Below are 19,314 nucleotides of genomic sequence, written 5' to 3'. Positions count from 1 at the left end.
ATGAATGAGAGCAAGAGAGAAGGGGGGGAGAGACAGACTGTGTGTGTGTGTGTGACACAGAACAAAGACACAATTAGACCCAAGCAAATCCTGAGAAAACAAAAATATAATTACTTGACACATTGGAAAGAATTTATTAAAAAACTAGAGAACTAGAATCCTATTTGGCTCTAAACAGGGAGTACACGGTGACAGAATACCTGACCACTGAGACTTAATATTTGAATATGTACAGAAGGCAGACCTGGCTCTCAAGATAAGACAGGCTATGTGCACAATGCCCACACATTAAGGTGGAAACAGCTGCACTTCCTAACCTCCTGCCAAATGTATGACCATATTAAAGATACATATTTCCCTCAGATTACACAGACCCACAAAGAATTCGAAAAACAAATCCAATTTTGATAAACTCGCATATCTACTGGGTGAAATATCACAGTGTGCCGTCACAGCAGCAAGATGTGTGATCTGTTGCCACAAGAAAAGGGCAACCAGTGAAGAACAAACAACATTGTAAATATAACCTATATTTATGTTTATTTTCCCTTTTGTACTTGAACTTTTTCCACATCATTACAAACACTGCATATAGACATAATTTTACATTTTAAATTATGTGAATGTAATTTTCACTTAATTTCATATAGTATTTTTCACTTTTGTTTATGATATATTTCACTTGCTTTGGCAATGTTAACATGTGTTTCCAATGCCAATAAAGCCCTTAAATTTAACTGAATTTAATTGAATTGAGAGAGAGAGAGAGAGAGAGAGAGAGAGAGAGAGAGAGAGAGAGAGAAGGGAGAGGCTGCCTATTTCGTCGGGTCTACTCAGATTACTGCATGACTTCACTGAGTTCCTAGAACAGAGAACAGATACAGGCATGACGCCTCTGCCTCTAGGCCCTCTTTTATTTCCAGGGCCTCTAAAGGGAAGGGACTGCTGATCTAAGATCAGGTCCCCCCTGTCCATCTAATCTCATTATCTTCCAAAAGGTAAAACTGATCCTACTCTTACTCTGGGACACTCAGTACAGTACAACCTGGGGGGGTGATATTTGTTGGAGCTTCACAAGATTGAATTACCTAACAGTTGTTTGTTGCAATACTTCCATAGACTGGGATTACTGGGATTTCAATGGGAGGCAACCCTCACGTGAAAGAGAAGTGATGGGATTGTGGGATGGAGGCAGAGAGAGAGAGATGAAGGGAGACATGAAAGAGAGAGACGTGCAAATAGGGAGGCAGAGAGAGAGGGGAGGGTGAAAGAGGTAGAGAGGTAGAGAGAGGGGGGGGGGGGGACTGGAGAGAGAGAAACTCCCTGGACAGGAAGGATATGGAAGCTAGACAGGCACAAGAGAGTCATAGCTCTGGTGTTAGGTGTCAGAGGGGGCAGATAGGTGTCGGGCCCCAAAAAGACTAACAAAAAAGGCATGTACATGTACATTTACCAACTTTAACAAATATTTATCATCTTATATAATCTGAAAGGTAAAATGTAACATTCAATAAGCAGATTCAGTATCTGTCCAGTCACATGGTCCATCTGGTTTCAAAGATTTTTTTAAATATTTTCTTGAATGTAAATTTACTTTTTGCTTGGGAAATATGAGTTGGTAAAGAGTTCCATTCAGTGATAACTCTGTACACTGCCTTCGGAAAATATTCGCACCCTTTGACTTTTTCCACATTTTGTTACGTTTCAGCCTTATTCTAAAATTGATTAAATACAAACTAATTCTCAGCAGTCTACACACAATACCCCATAATGACAAAGTGAAAATCGTTTTTAGAATTTTTTGCAAATGTATTAAAAAAACAAAAACTGAAGTACCTTATTTACATAAGTATTCAGACACTTTGCTATGAGACTCGAAATTGAGCTCAGGTGCATCCTGTTTTCATTGATCATCCTTGAGATGTTTCTACAACTTGATTGGAGTCCACATGTGGTAAATTCAAATTGATTGGACATGATTTGGAAAGGCACACACCTGTCTATATAATGTCCCACAGTTGACAGTGCATGTCAGAGCAAAAAAACAAGTCATGAGGTCAAAGGAATTGTCTGTCGAGCTCTGAGACAGGATTGTGTCGAGGCACAGATCTGGGGAAGGGTACCAAAAAATGTATGCAGCATCATTCCTAAATGGAAAAAGTTTGGAACCACCAAGACTCTTCCTAGAGCTGGCCGCTCAGCCAAACTGAGTAATCAGGGGAGCTAGGCATCGGTCAGGAAAGTGACTTAAGAACCCGATGGTCACTCTGACAGAACTCTAGAGTTCCTCTGTGGACATCTGGAGGAAACCTGGCACCATCCCCGCGGTGAAGCATGGTGGTGGCAGCATCATGATGTGGGGGCATTTTTCAGCAGCAGGGACTCAGAGACTAGTCAGAATCAAGGCAAAGATGAACAGAGAAAAGTACAGAGAGATCCGTGATGAAAACCTGCTTCAGAGCGCTCGGGACCTCAGACTGGGGCGAAGGTTCACCTTCCAACAGGACAACGACCCTAAGCCCATAGGCACGACAACGCAGGAGTGGGCTTCAGGACACGTTTCTGAATGTCCTTGAGAGGCCCAGTCAAAGCCCGGACTTGAACCCAATCTAACTTCTCTGGAGAGCCTTGAAAATAGCTGTGTTGAAACGCTCGCCATCCAACCTGACAGAACTTGAGAGGATCTGTAGAGAAGAATGGGAGAAACTGTGTGCCAGGCTTGTAGCGTCATACCCAAGAACACTTTTAAGGTGTAATCACTGACAAAGGTGCTTCAACAAAGTACTGAGTAAAGGGTCTGAATACTTATGTAAATGTCATATTTCATATTTAAAAAATGTATGAGGGGGGACAATTTAATCAATTTTAGAATAAGGAGTCTGAATACTTTCTGAATGCAATGTGTATAACTGTTAATTTGAGAACATGTGTCCTTGGTCCGTAGGAGCAATATAAAATGGGGTCATGGAGGGGGTGATGGAGGGTGTGATGGAGGGAATGATGAAGAGTGTAATGGAGGAGGTGATGAAGAGGGTGATGAGGGAAATGGAGGGGTGATGGAGGGGGTGATGAAGGGGGTAATGAAGAGGGTAATGGAGGGGTGAGGAAGGGAGTGATGGAGGGCTGATGAAGGGGTGATGAAGAGGGTAATGGAGAGTTGATGAAGGGAGTAAGGAAGAGGGGAATGGAGAGGGTAATGGAGAGGTGATGAAAGTAGTAAGGAAGAGGGTAATGGAGAGGTGATGAAGGGAGTAATGAAGGGGTGATAGAGGGGTGATGAAGAGGGAAATGGAGGTGTGATGAAGGGGGTAATGAAGGGGTGATGAAGGGAGTGATGAAGAGGGTAATGGAGAGGTGATGAAGGTAGTAAGGAAGAAGGTAATGGAGAGGTGATATAGGTAGTAATGAAGAGGGTAATGAAGGGGTGATGAAGGGAGTAATGGAGAGGTGATGAAGGGAGTAATGAAGGGAGTGATGAAGATGGTAATGGAGAGGGGATGAAGGGAGTAATGAAGAAGGTAATGGAGAGGTGATGAAGAGAGTAATGAAGTGGGTAATGGAGAGGTGATGAAGGGAGTGACGGAGGGGTGATGCATTTCTCAACCTCTCTCATTCTCCTCACTTACTCTCTGCCTCTCCCTGTCTCTCCCTCCTGCTCTTTCTCTCCATATTCTCTCTCTCTCTCTCGCATCACTGTGCTCTGAAGCATTGTGCAGAGGTCCAGAGGCAAGCTTTACTATTTCCCTGGTGTTTTTGTAGTTGACTTGCCACTGTCTTGTTTTCGTAGGTTACCACAGTGACTGGAGAGCCCGGCGGGGCGAGAGAGAGAGGTGTATTCTGTGAGACAGAGGGATGAAGCGGTCACTGGTGGTATGTGTGTGTGTGTGTGTGTGTGCGTGTGCGTGTGCGTGTGTGTGTGCGTGTGTGTGTGTGCGTGTGTGTGCGTGTGTGTGTGTGTGTGTGTGTGTGTGTGTGTGTGTGTGTGTGTGTGTGTGTGTGTGTGTGTGTGTGTGTGTGTGTGTGTGTGTGTGTGTGTGGCTGAGAGCGAGGGTTATTTATAAGTCCGTCCCTGTGTATTTTGAGAGGTATGTCTCGGCACGAACCTATGAGATTGTTTGATTCGGTCCGAGAGGTGATGCGACAGAATTCCCTTGCTTTGCTGTTTTTATTTTATTTTTAGGAACTCATATATACAGTATGCTTGTAAACATATGCATATCCTCATACACACACATGCACACCACACACACACACAACACCCCATGGAGTATGTGGAACGGTGGAGGCTGGTTGGAAGTGCTATAGGAAGTGCTACGGTTGCGTGGTTGCCATATGTTTAATCTGTTCGATACCAGTCCATCTATTCCATTACAGCCATTACAATGAGCCTGTCCTCCTATAGCTCCTCCCACCAGCCTCCACAGATGTGGAACCACAAGAAAGGACAAGAGAATGCCCATCATCCCTAAACACCCCCTGCCCCCACCTCAACATTATCACTCTTCAGAAATAAACGATCAATACTTTCCTCTCTTTCCTTCTCTTCCCTCCCTGCTATCCAGCACTATTTCTTATTTGTATTTTGGACACATCCTCTTTGGGGAATTTAACAACAGCCTTTGCAGATAGTGGTTAGGCTTTCTCCCTTGCCGCTCGCTCCCTGTCTTTGAAAGCTATTGTTTGGGGGAGCACCACACAAGGTCGATTGCATTGATCGGAGCTCTGGGTGTCTCAGAGTAGGAGTGCTGATCTAGGATCAGGTTCGTTCTAGGATCAGCTAAACTTATTCATAATGAGCAAAAGACTAAACTGAACCTAGATCACCACTTCTGAGACAATTTGTGAATACGGCATCTGAGATTCTCTTTAAAAGGGAGATGACTGGAGCTGGAGGGGAGAGGGAGCTAAGAGTGAGAGGGAGGCAGAGGGAGATGGAGCGAGAAGTAGAGGCAAAGGAGGAGTCTGAAAAAAAGATGGGAGGGTTGCCACATTAAAGTTCTCTCATTCAGATTTAGCAGCCCTGTGGGGTGTTTTTTATGTATTCTTCTTTTGTTCTGACGATGTGGTTCGTTGTGGTCGTGCAGATTGCAGGGCAGGCGGTGGCAGTGTCTTGTCCTTGAGTGCTCACCCATTCATAGAGTGAACATACCCCCAACAAATGTAGCATACAGACAATACACGCACCACACAGCCACTGATGTGGACACACGCACACACACACACACTCGCACACAAACAACCATGCGTGGGCACACATACACACTCCCTGGTCAATAACAGGAGGGAAAAGAGGACCACTATCACCCCCTTGTGGAGAATAAACAGTAGGTCCCTTTTCACCACATCACATGCAACAATGAACCTGACAACCACAGCCTCCATTATCAGTACTATTTCAATATGTTCTCAGATAATAACATACTGAACGTACCGTCTTCTCGAGAAACGATAATAGCTTCCAATAACTGAGAGTCCCAACAAGGACACTTGTGTTGTCGGACACGAATATGTCAGGACACACGTCGTTTGATGTCGGTGAGATGTTTTCATTTTTATTTCATCGCAATCTTCATCGCGTATACGTTTATAACCCTGTCACTGTGAGTGGTCTTCATTTCAAGGCTTTTTCTAGATCTAGGATCTAGGTGGGGGGCAATGCAAAACTGACCATAGATCAGGCGGCAACATGCATTTTCTGACTGGCTCACCACCTTGCTTTACGGGTAACCCAATTAGTCACGAATAACCAATTTGTCATCAAAGAAAGATCTAGAGCCCCCATAGGAGACTGATTAGCCTGGAAGAGGCTGAAGTTCTGTCTATATTATTTGGGAACTTTTGCTGAACATTTGTTGCCAATACACTTGTCAAAGAAGAAGAAATGTATTACTTTCACATCGAGGTAGATATGCAAAGATATGAGCTCTCTAGTACATCTCTATGGCCATGTCCCAATTATCTCTCCTTCCTCTCAAAGTGTGCACTTGTTCACTTTCCTTCACTGATTGAAAAGGAAATGACTTGTGTAAAAAAACATGGTAGAAACTCCCTTCTAGCCCACGACTCCATTAATCCAATGCTTTTAGATTCGTAGGAAGTAGTGAAGTGCCCTTCAGGGGAAATGAGATATCATTGGGACGCAGCCTGTGAGTGCTGATGCTGATTCCTCTACTCCAGTTTGATCCAGATGCCATTCTCGGGGCGAAGGATGAGCTCCCTTAGTGGATGGAAGTCTTCCCGCTTCTGACACAACCTCCACGTTGAAGTAGCACAAGATGGATGCCAGGATCACCTTCTCCTCCATCATGGCAAAGCGCTGACCTGGGGGCACGGGTGTAACAAGAGCATGTGAGGATACACACTTTTAATCCTCCATTTTGTTTTAATTATGTCTTGTTTTTTGTTGTTGTCTGAAGTTAAACTTTAGTTTGTCACTATCATTAAGGTAGTGATAGCTTGTAAGCATCTTCGTTGGACAGGGCCACTGTAGTGGACAGGCCCACTGTAGTGGACAGTCCACTTTCAAGCTGATAAAACATTGATCAATACCTGTGACACTGTACAACCCAGTCCTTGTTTTATTTTAAAATCTTTTATTTTGGCTTCAAGTTGAAAATTGCCGCCAAATGTGACCAATCTTGTGTCATTAATCTCAAATGGAATGATATGTTGTACTACTTTAAGTGCTACTTTAATTGAATATATTAAATGTCTCCTATTCTGACCAATGCGATTGCGGAGTCCAGCGGGGAAGGGAACGAAGGCGTAAGGTTGTCTCCCGACGCAGTTTTCCGGCAGGAAGCGCCCCGGGCGGGAAAACCTCTGGCTGGGGGAAGTGGCGCGGGTCACGGTGGAGGGAGTAGGGCATGATGATGGCATTGGCACCTTTGGGAACCTTGAACCCGTCTACAGGTAAAACAGTGAAACACAAGCTAGGCTATTAGGTCCACAAAATGTATAAGTGGATAAATGAACTAATGAACACAAATAACAAACAAAAAATAGCAAAACGAGATGACTGAAATGGAAAGGGCGCTGGATACACCATAGGTTCATCTTCAATATGGCACAGACCAGCTAACAATTCTAGGGAGATAAAACATTTTTTTGTCGTGTTACCTGTTATTTTTGCCTGATGTTTGAGTGTCCATTTTGCCGTTAGCTACAGGAACATTCTTTGTGTGTTGGCAAAAACCTCCTGAGAACCTATTTAGCATGTGGATGGCTTAGCAAGAAAAACTTCCAAAAGGACTAATTTGAGGAAGACGTTAGCTTGATGCCTAAACATCAGTCACATGTACAATGGATTATAGTGAGCAAAAATGAATCACTCTGCCTTTTTTTGGTGAGTGTTCCAACTCCTTATTAGCTCGAATTAGTCCTTTTGTAATTTTCTTGGTAAGCCATGTGATTGTTTTCGTTGTTGTTGAGCACCCTTCCTTTCCTTTTTTATTGCCGAACCACAAAGAACCACTTGAACTCTAACCTATCTAGAATGTTTTTGCCTTAGAGGTAGGAGGAAATGATTTTAACGTCAAGCAGGATTTATCCAGAATGTGGTTAGCATGTTCTCAGAATATAGCCTACGATATTAATATTCCAGTCCAGTTTCCTGAGGGTTAAGAGAATATTCCATCAACATCACACCAAACATACACAGAACATGGTTGCCATGTTCTCAGAATGTAAGGTATTAATGCTCTAGACGTGTTTCGTGGGATTGTTGCAAGAACGTGGTTAGCATGTTCTCAGAATATAGAATATGAACGTTAATATTGAACATTCTGAGAACATGGTATCCACGTTCTGTGTAAAGTTATATTTTGACATTATATTTGTCCTTTGTTTTTCCTTCACTATTTCCCCCTAACCCTACGACCCCTCCCCTAATTGGAGTAAACTAATGGACAACAACACTTAGGCTTCTACATACTACATCCATTTTATGGACACAGTATACTTTACATTAGTTATATTTTGTTTGTTTGTTTTTTCAGCTCCACTCAACCCCTACCATCTATCTCTGAAGACCATCCAGTTTTGTTCAAATGTGCTGTGATGTTTCACAAAAGTTCAACCTTTCTATTCTCATAGTTTCTACAGAATGTAAATTAAAGATAAACATTTTTGCTACGAGTATTATTATATTATTAATCGATTGACTATGACTTTTCAGATCACCCGGCACTCCTATTTGCAGAGTTAGCTCCAGGTAAATGTTGCAGTTCTTCAGCCATTTCTTAACCTATGACCAAAAACAAGCTTCATGTGGACAGTACCAAAACTATCGGATTATTCTGTCTCTTCGCAGCCAAATCTGCTGAGCTGGGACGGTTGTGTCCCCCATATATAATGTACAACAATCTATTGGTTTCAAGAATTTTGTTCAAACGCTAAGTTTTGATTCTGGCATCATTTAGTGTATCAGTTCATAAACCATGTGCCATGGAATCGGTACATCAAGAATCTCTTCCAAACTATTTTGCAATCTATATGGCACATCTGTCAATTTTTTGGTCTTTAAATTAAACTGGCATTCCTTTTTATGTATCACAATTTTCTTTAAAGAATGTTGGTCTTTAATTCAGGGCCGGCAGACAAGTTCATTACTTTCTCCCCCTTCCACTTGCCTCTTCCTTATTTTTTTGTGGTAATGCTGCAAATAGTTGTTTGTAATTTTGAATAGAGCAGACATTTCCATATATTTTTGTGAGCTGCATGTGTGACAACTCCACAATGACTATTTATGATATAATTTACAATGATTAAAGAGTTTTTACATTTTTTCGAATCAAATAGAATATTTGAGTTTAATCATAATATATGTTGTAATGTTTGTTCTGTCTTTTCTGGCTAATTAAACTGAAATTGCAACCAACTTTCTAAGGCTTGTTTTAAAAATGGCGATTTGGAAATGATGCAGACAATTACATTGATAGAAGCCACAATCTGAGGCCTCCCAAGTGGCGCAACGATCTAAGGCACTGCATTGCAGGGCTAGAGACATCACTACAGACCCAGGTTCGATCCCGGGCTTTATCACAACCAGCAGTGATCGGGAGTCCCATAGGGCGGTGCACAATTGGTCCAGCGTCATCCGGGTTAGGGGAGGGTTTGGCCGGGGGGCTTTACTTGGAATTGGGGAGAAAAAGTGGGTAAATTACCAAGAAAGAAGCCAATGCAATATTAAAGCTGATATTAATGGAATGGTATCTTGGAAACAGTCTTCACTGTGACAATCATATGAAAATGTTATGTTAAGGGACATTCTTTAAAATTGTGGGAACGTTTGTTGTTAGCTGGGAGGCCACCCAATGTGAACATGTACAAGAATTAGTATAAATTAAAAACAGTGTATACCTAATCCTGTAAATTTAAATCCGTTTGAAAATGAAGGACAGACTGAAATAAACTTGAGTGGTTAAGAATGTGTCATTCACTGATGTGGCAGTCTTCACAGATGCTGTGGGCGAAGAAGGTCACGGAGGGGAACGGGAGCAGGGATTCCTTGATGACACACTCCAGGTGGCGCAGCTTCTTCAGATCCTCTGTGTTTATTGGCCGGTCAGACTCATCTGAGCACTGGGGTACAAGAATGCATGTTACACCCCATTATGAAAGTTCTGTGGTGAATGGGGGGACAGAAATTGGGACCCTCACAATTCCCTTACCGACCCTATAAGGGGGGGGGGGGATTGAGAACTAGTGGGAACTACTGGTGTATATACAGCAAACCATTTTGATATGCCACAGAACCACTTTGGGGTGACTGGGTTTGAACTCACTCTAACCCGTGAGAGAAGGATTTGAACGAGAGTCAGCATTGAAGTGAACCAAAAGGCCCCAGGCAGAGAAAACAAGATAGAAGCAGGAATAGCGATGGTAAACTAGAGGGTTATAATTACCAAATGCCTCCTGCAGAGGCCCATTGTCTAGCAGTAACGCGTCCAGCTCCTCTAATTAGACTTCCCACACCAGAGACCAGTGTTCAATCCCAGCAACCACCCTTTCTGACTGTCTCTCCCAATTACCTACCTCTGCTGTCTTTCATCACTGTCTAAATCAACTAGAAAGAAAACAACATTTTTAACCCTCTACTGCATGCATTATAATAGAAACATGAAAAAAATAAAATTGTTTTTCAAATGTAAAATGGCCCCAAATGAACACATGTAAAATCTCTCACTCGCTACATATACAGTTGAAGTCGGAAGTTTACAAACACCTTAGCCAAATACATTTAAACTCAGTTTTTCACAATTCCTGACATTTAATCCCGGTACAAAAGTCCCTGTTTTAGGTCAGTTAGGATCACCACTTTATTTTGAGAATGTCAAATGTCAGAATAATAGTAGAGAGATTTATTTCTTTCAGCTTTATTTCTTTCATCACATTCCCAGTGGTTCAGAAGTTTACATACACTAAATTAGTATTTGAAAGCATTGCCTTTAAATTGTTTAACTTGGGTCAAATGTTTCGGGAGCCTTCCACCTGCTTCCCACAATAAGTTGGGTGAATTTTGTCCCATTCCTTCTGACAGAGCTGGTGTAACTGAGTCAGGTTTGTAGGCCTTCTTGCTCACACATGCTTTTCAGTTCTGCCGACATATTTTCTATAGCATTGAGGTCAGGGCTTTGTGATGGCCACTCCAGTACCTTGACTTTGTTGTCCTTAAGCCATTTTGCTACAACTTTGGAAGTATGCTTGGTCATTGCCCATTTGGAAGACCCATTTGCTGACTTCCTGACTGATGTCTTTGGATGTTGCTTCAATATATCCACATAATTTTCCTTCCTCATGATGCCATCTATTTTGTGAAGTGCGCCAGTCCCTCCTGCAGCAAAGCACCCCCACAACATGATGCTGCCACCACCGTGCTTCACGGTTGGGATGGTGTTCTTCGGCTTGCATGCCTCCCCATTTTTCCTCCAAACATAATGAAATGTTCAAAATACTTAACAGAATTGTTTTATCCACGCATATATAACAAATATATTGTATCTTTGTTCTGTCCCTGAACAAGGCAGTTAACCCACTGTTCCTAGGGCGTCATTGTAAATAAGAATTTGTTCTTAACTGACTTGCCTCGTTAAATAAAATAAATTAATAAATACATTTACAAAAATAAATAGAAATCCTATTAGTCATGTCAATATGACAAAACACAGAAAATGTGGATTTCACTGTATTTTGCCTTGCCCTCTCACTTGAATTGCAGTTCCACTGTCGCACAATGTTGCAAATGCATTTGATCAATTTTCCAAGGCCAAAGTCTAGGGAATTTGATTTAATGTTGAATATCACCTCTTAACTAACATGAGATTGAGTTTCCATTTTGAATTGGAGTGGAAATTCTGAGAGCAATTCACATGGCATTTGTGTCCAGGAAAGGGAGCCCCATGCAGTAGAAGGGTTAAAAAATAAAATAAGGGGGGGGGGGGGGATTACCGAACACCCCCTGAAGCTCTTGTTGAACCTTCCTCTGCACCTCTGGATGGGAGCCCAGCAGGTGAATGGCCCAATTCATGGCTATAGTATCATGACCCTGCAGGATGGGGGGCAATAAAAAAAAAACACCAATGATGAATCTGTAATACATTCTACATGGAGTGTGTGATAGTGGTTTTGACCTCTGACCCTGAAACAGGAAGGTGTCCACTTCCTCCTGGATGTCCCAGTGGGTGAGCTTCTTGCCCTCCTCGTCCGTGGTCTTCAGCAGCATGTCCAGGAAGGCCCGCCTCTTCCTCATGCCCTGGTCCGATTCGCTGTCCGACTCGACGTTGGCAATGCATTCCGCTCTCTCGTAGATCACCTGGTGTATTCAGTGAAAACATTTGACAGGAGGCATTCTAAACATTGCAGATAGAAATAGAATGAATCGAGCTGACATGATTTCTTATTCTATCGTACAGACAATCGTTTATGTTCTACACAATACATTTCTATCTGAACCTTATGTAATGGTCTTCCTTCTGAACAAGCCCTTGGCTGGATGGATGACCGCTTATTTCCCTGGGTGCAGCTAAATAGTCAAAAGCCCCTTTTTGATTGACTGATGACTCACATTGGAGGTGAAGGAGTGGAGGACCTTGAGGCTCCTGTTGTGCTCCCAGCCCTCGTCAAAGTAGTTGTAAAAAAAAAAAGTCAGGCCAGAACCACGGCATCCTCTGTCGCCGTGTGATGATGTCACTCATCCTGGGGACAGTAGTAGGGATGCGAGGGAGAGAAAATGATATTAATTTGATGCCATTTTATTCCGCTCTATTACATTTTCTGCGATGAATATTGTCCCCAAACGTCTGTTTATTAGTAGCATTAACAGAGTATAACAAAATGCGTGGTACAAGTTGGCTTCTACTTACAACCAACTACCAACAGTGCAGACAGAAGGACACAGAGCGAGCGAGAGAGAGAGAGATGCAGGGACAGTGAGAAGTAGTCGGCCGTCGATACCCTCTTCATCAAAACAACACTGGGCATGACAACATCTGTCGGTTGCATTCAGGACGAGGTACTCATTTGTACACACATCGGACATACTGTTATGCACTTGAGTGAGGACCCAAAAGCGGTTTAACCAAAAAACAGAGTTCTTTAATGAGCACACAGGAAAGACATAGATCCTCTTCAGATGTAGATCATGGGAAAAATAGACAACCCGCAGAGAGGGCGACAAATGAAACACAAAGTCCCTCTGATAATTTACAAGAGAGTCCCCTTCTTAGCAGCAGAGGAGAATAGCTGGGTTAGCGGCGACAGGCTGCAGGTCGCTCTGGGTAGGCGCGGGTCATAGAGGAACAGTGGTACCTGATCTCACGTAGCATCAGATGAACTGGTCACAGTGCAGACGAAGGACAGTTAGCTAAGTACAGGATGCACCTGCCAGGCATATTCCGACAGGATAGGACAAGGATGAAGCAAACGAGACGATAGCTTGTTTCTGGCATGAGAAACTCAAACGAGAATCTGACACCGAAAGAAGCAGGAACAGAGAGAGAAATAGAGACCTAATCAGAGGGAAAAAGGGAACAGGTGGGGAAAGGGTGAACGAGGTAGTTATAGGAGATGAGGAACAGCTGGAGAAGGAGAGAAAGAGAAGGTAACCTAATAAGACCAGCAGAGAGAGACCGAGTGAAGAGAAAGAACAGGAACAAGACATAATAAGACATGACACATACTCTGAGTCACAGTCACTCTGAGCGTAGATTTTCCTCCCCATTGCAGGAAAATCATATACAGAGATATTTATTGGAAGTTTGGTTGCAATTTTTATACATCTTTTTAGTTGACTTGAAATGGACACAAGAATAGGAAATCTTTTTAACCCACTGAGCCTTTGGACCCGCTAGAACCACCCCACATCCAGACCCAGACACACCACAGATGATGTCGAGGGCACAGAGGGTGACGTGGTTGAAACAGATGAAGGGTCCCCTGCCTGCCACCCTGTCCAGCTTCTCCACCAGCACCTCGGCCTGCTCGTTCATCACCTCCAGGAACTCCGTCAGGATGGAGAAGTGGAAGGTGGGGGTGAGCAACGTCCGACCCCACTTGTCCCCCGTGCTGGGGAGAGGGAGGTGAGGAGCGAGGGGGGGGGGGAAATAGAGGAAAAAAGAAACAGAAGGGTGAGGGGGACAAAGAGAGAGATGGAGGGTGACAAAGAAAGAGAGTGAGACAGACAGACAAAGACAGGGAAGGGAACCGAAGAGAGGGAGATGCAGAACAAGTGGTACAGAGAGAGATCGACAAAAGTTCCGAAAATATGGAGGGAATGTGTTGACTGGAAAGCATTGACGTGTCTCAGAATGTATTGTTCTTCGTCATAATAAAAGGAAGTGTTTTCCTAATAATTATCGAAGGCTTATCGAAGAATTCCATGTTCTTATCCTGCGTTAAAATACATATTTTATGTTGTCTCAAATGCATATACGTTTGATCTTTATCGAATGTGATCGGTTTCGAAAACACCCACCTGGTTAGTAGACCAGTGCCGAGCCAAGGGTGCAGGAACTTGTAAGCATAGGCTTTGTCCATATGAGCAGGGCTGTTCAAAACTGTCTATAGAATCGAATCGAATAAATAGAATCAAATGGACAATTGAATAGAAAATAAAATTTTCTTTGGTCATTGGCACGGCATCGTCATCAGCAAACAGACAGTTAACAGCAAATACATAAACTTAAAACCCCAGCTACATTTAGAAAAAATGTTCAAGCAAAGTGAATTTTCTTTGCTTTAGTAAATTACGATTTTATGGAAAATTTGACTCTTCCTCTAATATCCAATACAGTCGGCTTTGCTTTGGCACACTTGCACCCAAAGCAGCAAGCCAGAATGGGTTTTATACATATATTGATTGTCAGGCTAGCAGTATGTGGTTTATGATGTGGTTTATATGTATGTGGTTTATAATAAGTATGAGCTTATTTATGGAGAGTAGATTTCCAACTCTGCAGTGAACCGATGTGGTGTTGAGGTTTCGAAACAAGTGTGACACCAACTTGTATGTTTTAGCATATTCAAACACTTTGCCAAACACACAGGTGTTATGCATCAAGTTGATTCAAGTCCATTCTTTGATTAATGAGCCTATCTCAATGGTTTCTGCATGGAACAGAGCGAGGAAGGGTACTGGTCCGATCCAAATCTTCGACAGTGGTGAGTCCCTGAATAAATTGATTTCTTGTCTTTCTTTACTGCTACAAAGTATTTCCTAAAGATATTACGGATGGCATAATTTAAGTCTTCATGGTTAGAAGTTGCCCAATGCTAAATTGATAAAAGCACACCCTCCACAAAATACAAAAAATATATATATACAGTGCTCAAAAAAATAAAGGGAACACTTACAGTGCCTTGCAAAAGTATTTGGCCCCCTTGAACTTTGCGACCTTTTGCCACATTTCAGGCTTCAAACATAAAGATATAAAACTGTATTTTTTTGTGAAGAATCAACAACAAGTGGGACACAATCATGAAGTGGAACGACATTTATTGGATATTTCAAACTTTTTTTAACAAATCAAAAACTGAAAAATTGGGCGTGCAAAATTGCATGCCCAGGGGTTGTAGGGAGGTCATACAGGCACGTGGAGGTCACACACACTACTGAGCCTCATTTTGACTTGTTTTAAGGACATTAGTAGTATCATGTAACACAATCATGTAGAGTATAATACAGAACTGATGAATTACTGACTGCTTATGAATTGAAAACATGATCGTGTAACTAAAAGCCCACTGGTCAAAAACTGGTTAAATCAATGTTGTTTCCACATCCTTTCAACACCAAAAATCTGTGACGACATTGAATCAATTTTATCTTTATTTAACTAGGCAAGTCAATTGGGAACAAATTACAATTTTTAATGATGGCCTAGGAACAGTGGGTTAACTGCCTTGTTCATGGGCAGAAAGACAGATTTTTACCTTGTCAGCTTGGGGATTTGATCTTGCAACCTTTTGGTTATTAGTCCAACACTCTAACCATTAGGCTACCTGCCACCCAAACCAACACAGAAAACTGCTTGGATTTTCTTTTTTGCCACCCAACTTTGGACCTAAAACCAATGACATGGTGAATTGTTTTTGTTGATTTTACGTTGACAACTCAAACAATTGTTAATCAAAACTAGATTTGAAAATGAGGTTTGTGCCCAGTGGGAGTGTTCATTATCAATTGAACCAGGGGAGAAGGTTAATCTACCAGCTGTATCTCGGTAGAAATTAGCCTGTGGATGAGGTTGTAGCTAATATAAATCCAACACGAATGAGAAAGGACAGAGTTTATCCCTTTTTCTTCCCTTTCTTAATCCACAAACCCTTGAAGTAAGCATCCTTCCTCTTTCTTTAATTGAGCAAATTTGAGTTATTCCTGTCCCTTTTTTATTCAAGTTAAGGAGTGTTTTAAGTGCCTCAAATGCCAACGGCTTACTTTCAGGGTCCCATAGTTCCTGTGCCATTTGTTAGAAGTCAGTTTTAAGGATGTGGCCAGGAGCTGGCTAGTTTTTGTCAGGCTTTTTTTTCTTTTTACTTTCCCTTAAGTCTCCCTAAAAGAAAAAATGGGAGAATGTGACGTTTAAAACCTAGCTTTCCGCGACCCACTTGAGGGCACATGATTTAGGAAGTTTTGAAGTAAAGACTAATGTCAGAACCCAACTTTACTGAAAACATTCTGAATAGCATACAGATGGGGGAAAAAACAGACGCTCCAAAAAACAAGAATGCCTTCAAATCAACACTAGATATCATGAGACAAATGCAAAGATAGATTTTTGTTGAACCCTATTCTATTAAACAAAATTCTAACTTTCAAGTAAGTGTACAAAAATATTGAAATTACCTACTTAAAATTCTCTTAGCGTCTGGACAACAATTTATTCATTAAAAAAAGGTTAATAATAATTCAAAAGTGTCTGCAAAATGACATAATTGTAAAATGCAATTATTCTGAACTCCATAAAGTAAAAAAAAAAGTAAAAAATTTTTTATTGCATTATTTTATTCTATCACTGATCAAGTTTCACCCTTTTTGCTGATTTGATTGCACATCTCTCTAGATAAAAGTGTCAATTACATGTATATGATTTGAGATCTGAAATGTAATTCCTGTTCTGCTTCTGTACTTAGAGCCTCTTCTACTTGCGCTCTGACAAATGCCCTCGTCTGTCTTTCCACATTTCTCCCCTTTCCCCTCCTCTCCCTTAAAACCCCTTCCTCCCATTTCCTTTCCCTCCCCTCACCTCCCACCATTCTCCTCCCCGTTTCCCCCCAGGTTCATGGCCCACCACACCCTGCACCATGGGATTGAGGACAGCGGTGGTGCTGGTCTTCCTGCAGGACGTGCAGGACTATCCCGCTGTCTGCTCCTGAGCAGGGGTAATGCTGCGCCCACATTACCTCCTCAACTGGCCCCTGCAGAGGGAGAGGGTGCCCGCCTTCCACCAGAGGCTCCGCATCGCCCTGGGCACCACCAACCGAGTGTAGTAACTTTCTCCATGCCATTATGCTCAGAGGTGTACTGAAAATGTTACTTAAGTCAAATCAAATGTATTGGTCACGTACTCATATTTTACAGATGTTATCACAGGTGCAGCGAATTGCTTATGTTTCTAGCTCCAACAGTGCAGTAATACCTAAAAATACAAACAAATCCCCAAAATGTGAAGAAAGAAATTAAGAAATGTCAGAGTCCAGAAAATGAATATATACTATATGTATTTGATGGTGTGTGTGTATAGACAGTATATGAATAGAAAAGGTGTGCACAGCAGTAGTTGTATTGGATGAGCCTTGACTTGACTAGAATGCAGTATATACTGTATGTATTTGATGGTGTGTGTGTATAGACAGTATATGAATAGAAAAGGTGTGCACAGCAGTAGTTGTATTGGATGAGCCTTGACTTGACTAGAATGCAGTATATACTGTATGTATTTGTGAGTGTGTGTATAGACAGTATATGAATAGAAAAGGTGTGCACAGCAGTAGTTGTATTGGATGAGCCTTGACTTGACTAGAATGCAGTATATACTGTATGTATTTGATGGTGTGTGTGTGTATAGACAGTATATGAATAGAAAAGGTGTGCACAGCAGTAGTTGTATTGGATGAGCCTTGACTTGACTAGAATGCAGTATATACTGTATGTATTTGATGGTGTGTGTGTGTATAGACATTATATGAACAGAAAAGGTGTGCACAGCAGTAGTTGTATTGGATGAGCCTTGACTTGACTGGAATGCAGTATATACTGTATGTATTTGATGGTGTGTGTGTGTATAGACAGTATATACTGTAAGTATTTGATGGTGCGTGTGTATAGACAGTATATACTGTAAGTATTTGATGGTGCGTGTGTATAGACAGTATATACTGTAAGTATTTGATGGTGTGTGTGTATAGACAGTATATACTGTAAGTATTTGATGGTGTGTGTGTATAGACAGTATATACTGTAAGTATTTGATGGTGTGTGTGTATAGACAGTATATACTGTAAGTATTTGATGGTGTGTGTGTATAGACAGTATATACTGTAAGTATTTGATGGTGTGTGTGTATAGACAGTATATACTGTGCATATGAAGTGGGTGAAAAGGATAAGTAAACATTATTAAAGTGATCAGTGTTCAATGACAATGACTATACATAGGGAAGCGGTCTCTAAGGTGCAGGGTAGAGTACCGGGTGATAACCGACTAGTAACAGTGACTAAGTTCCGGGCGGGGTTTTGGACGGAGGCCGGCTAGTGGTAACTATTTAACAGTCTGATGGCCTGGAGACAGAAGCTATACTGATCTATTGTAGTAGACATGCAATTATCAGTCATAGAAAATATGAATTGTGTTTAGAAGGTAGTTTTCCATAAATGTGTATTTTCTTTGCTCACTGTTAGGACACTTGAAGTAAGCCTATAGTGAAACACTAGCCTAGTGAAACATGTGCACCCCTTTCTATGCCCATCCATTCCACAAGAGTCTTGGTGAAATTGAAAAACTGTCTAGATGCCAATTTCACAGACTTCCCCCACTAGCTTAGCTTTTTGCCTTTTGATTAAAAAAACATCAATACACAAATTAAAGCTAGTCTGCGATTGGTGCATTTGTTTACTTTCAAATGAATTATATTCATTATTAACTAGACAAGTCAGTTAAGAACAAATTCTTATTTATAATGACAGCCTACCAAATAGCCTCTCTCAGATATATGACAAAACACACATCGAGACAAGATAGACAACACTGCATAAACAGAGACCTAAGACAACATAGCAAGGCAGCAACACATGACAACACAGCATGGTAGCAACACAACATGACAACAACATGGTGGCAACACAACACATGGTACATTATTGGGCACAGACAACAGCACAAAGGGCAAGAAGGTAGAGACAACAATACATCACGCAATGCAGCCACAACTGTCAGTAAGCGTGTCCATGATTGAGTCTTTGAATGAAGAGATGGAGATAAAACTGTCCAGTTTGAATGTTTGTTGCAGCTCGTTCCAGTCGCTAGCTGCAGCGAACTGAAAAGACAAGGGACCCAGGGATGTGTGTGCTTTGGGGACCTTTAACAGAATGTGACTGGCAGAACGGGTGTTGTGTGTGGAGGATGAGGTCTGCAGTAGATATCTCAGATAGGGGGGGGGTGAGGCCTCAGAGGATTTTATAAATAAACATCAACCTGTCTTGCGACGGGTATGCAGAGATGACCAGTTTACAGAGGAATATAGAGTGCAGTGATGTGTCCTATAAGGAGCATTGGTGGCAAATCTGATGGCCGAATTGTAAAGAACATCTAGCCGCTCG

At 41.9% G+C, this 19,314-nt stretch overlaps 1 pseudogene; it reads right to left on the bottom strand.

Moving 5' to 3' along the window:
- Nucleotides 1-6,168: 6,168 nt before the first annotated feature.
- Nucleotides 6,169-17,004, bottom strand: LOC135508575 (cytochrome P450 4V2-like; annotated as a pseudogene).
- Nucleotides 17,005-19,314: the final 2,310 nt, after the last annotated feature.

Source organism: Oncorhynchus masou, chromosome 21 (genome assembly GCF_036934945.1).
Source record: "Oncorhynchus masou masou isolate Uvic2021 chromosome 21, UVic_Omas_1.1, whole genome shotgun sequence".
Lineage (NCBI taxonomy): Eukaryota > Metazoa > Chordata > Actinopteri > Salmoniformes > Salmonidae > Oncorhynchus > Oncorhynchus masou.
This window is presented reverse-complemented; position numbering and strand designations above follow the sequence as displayed.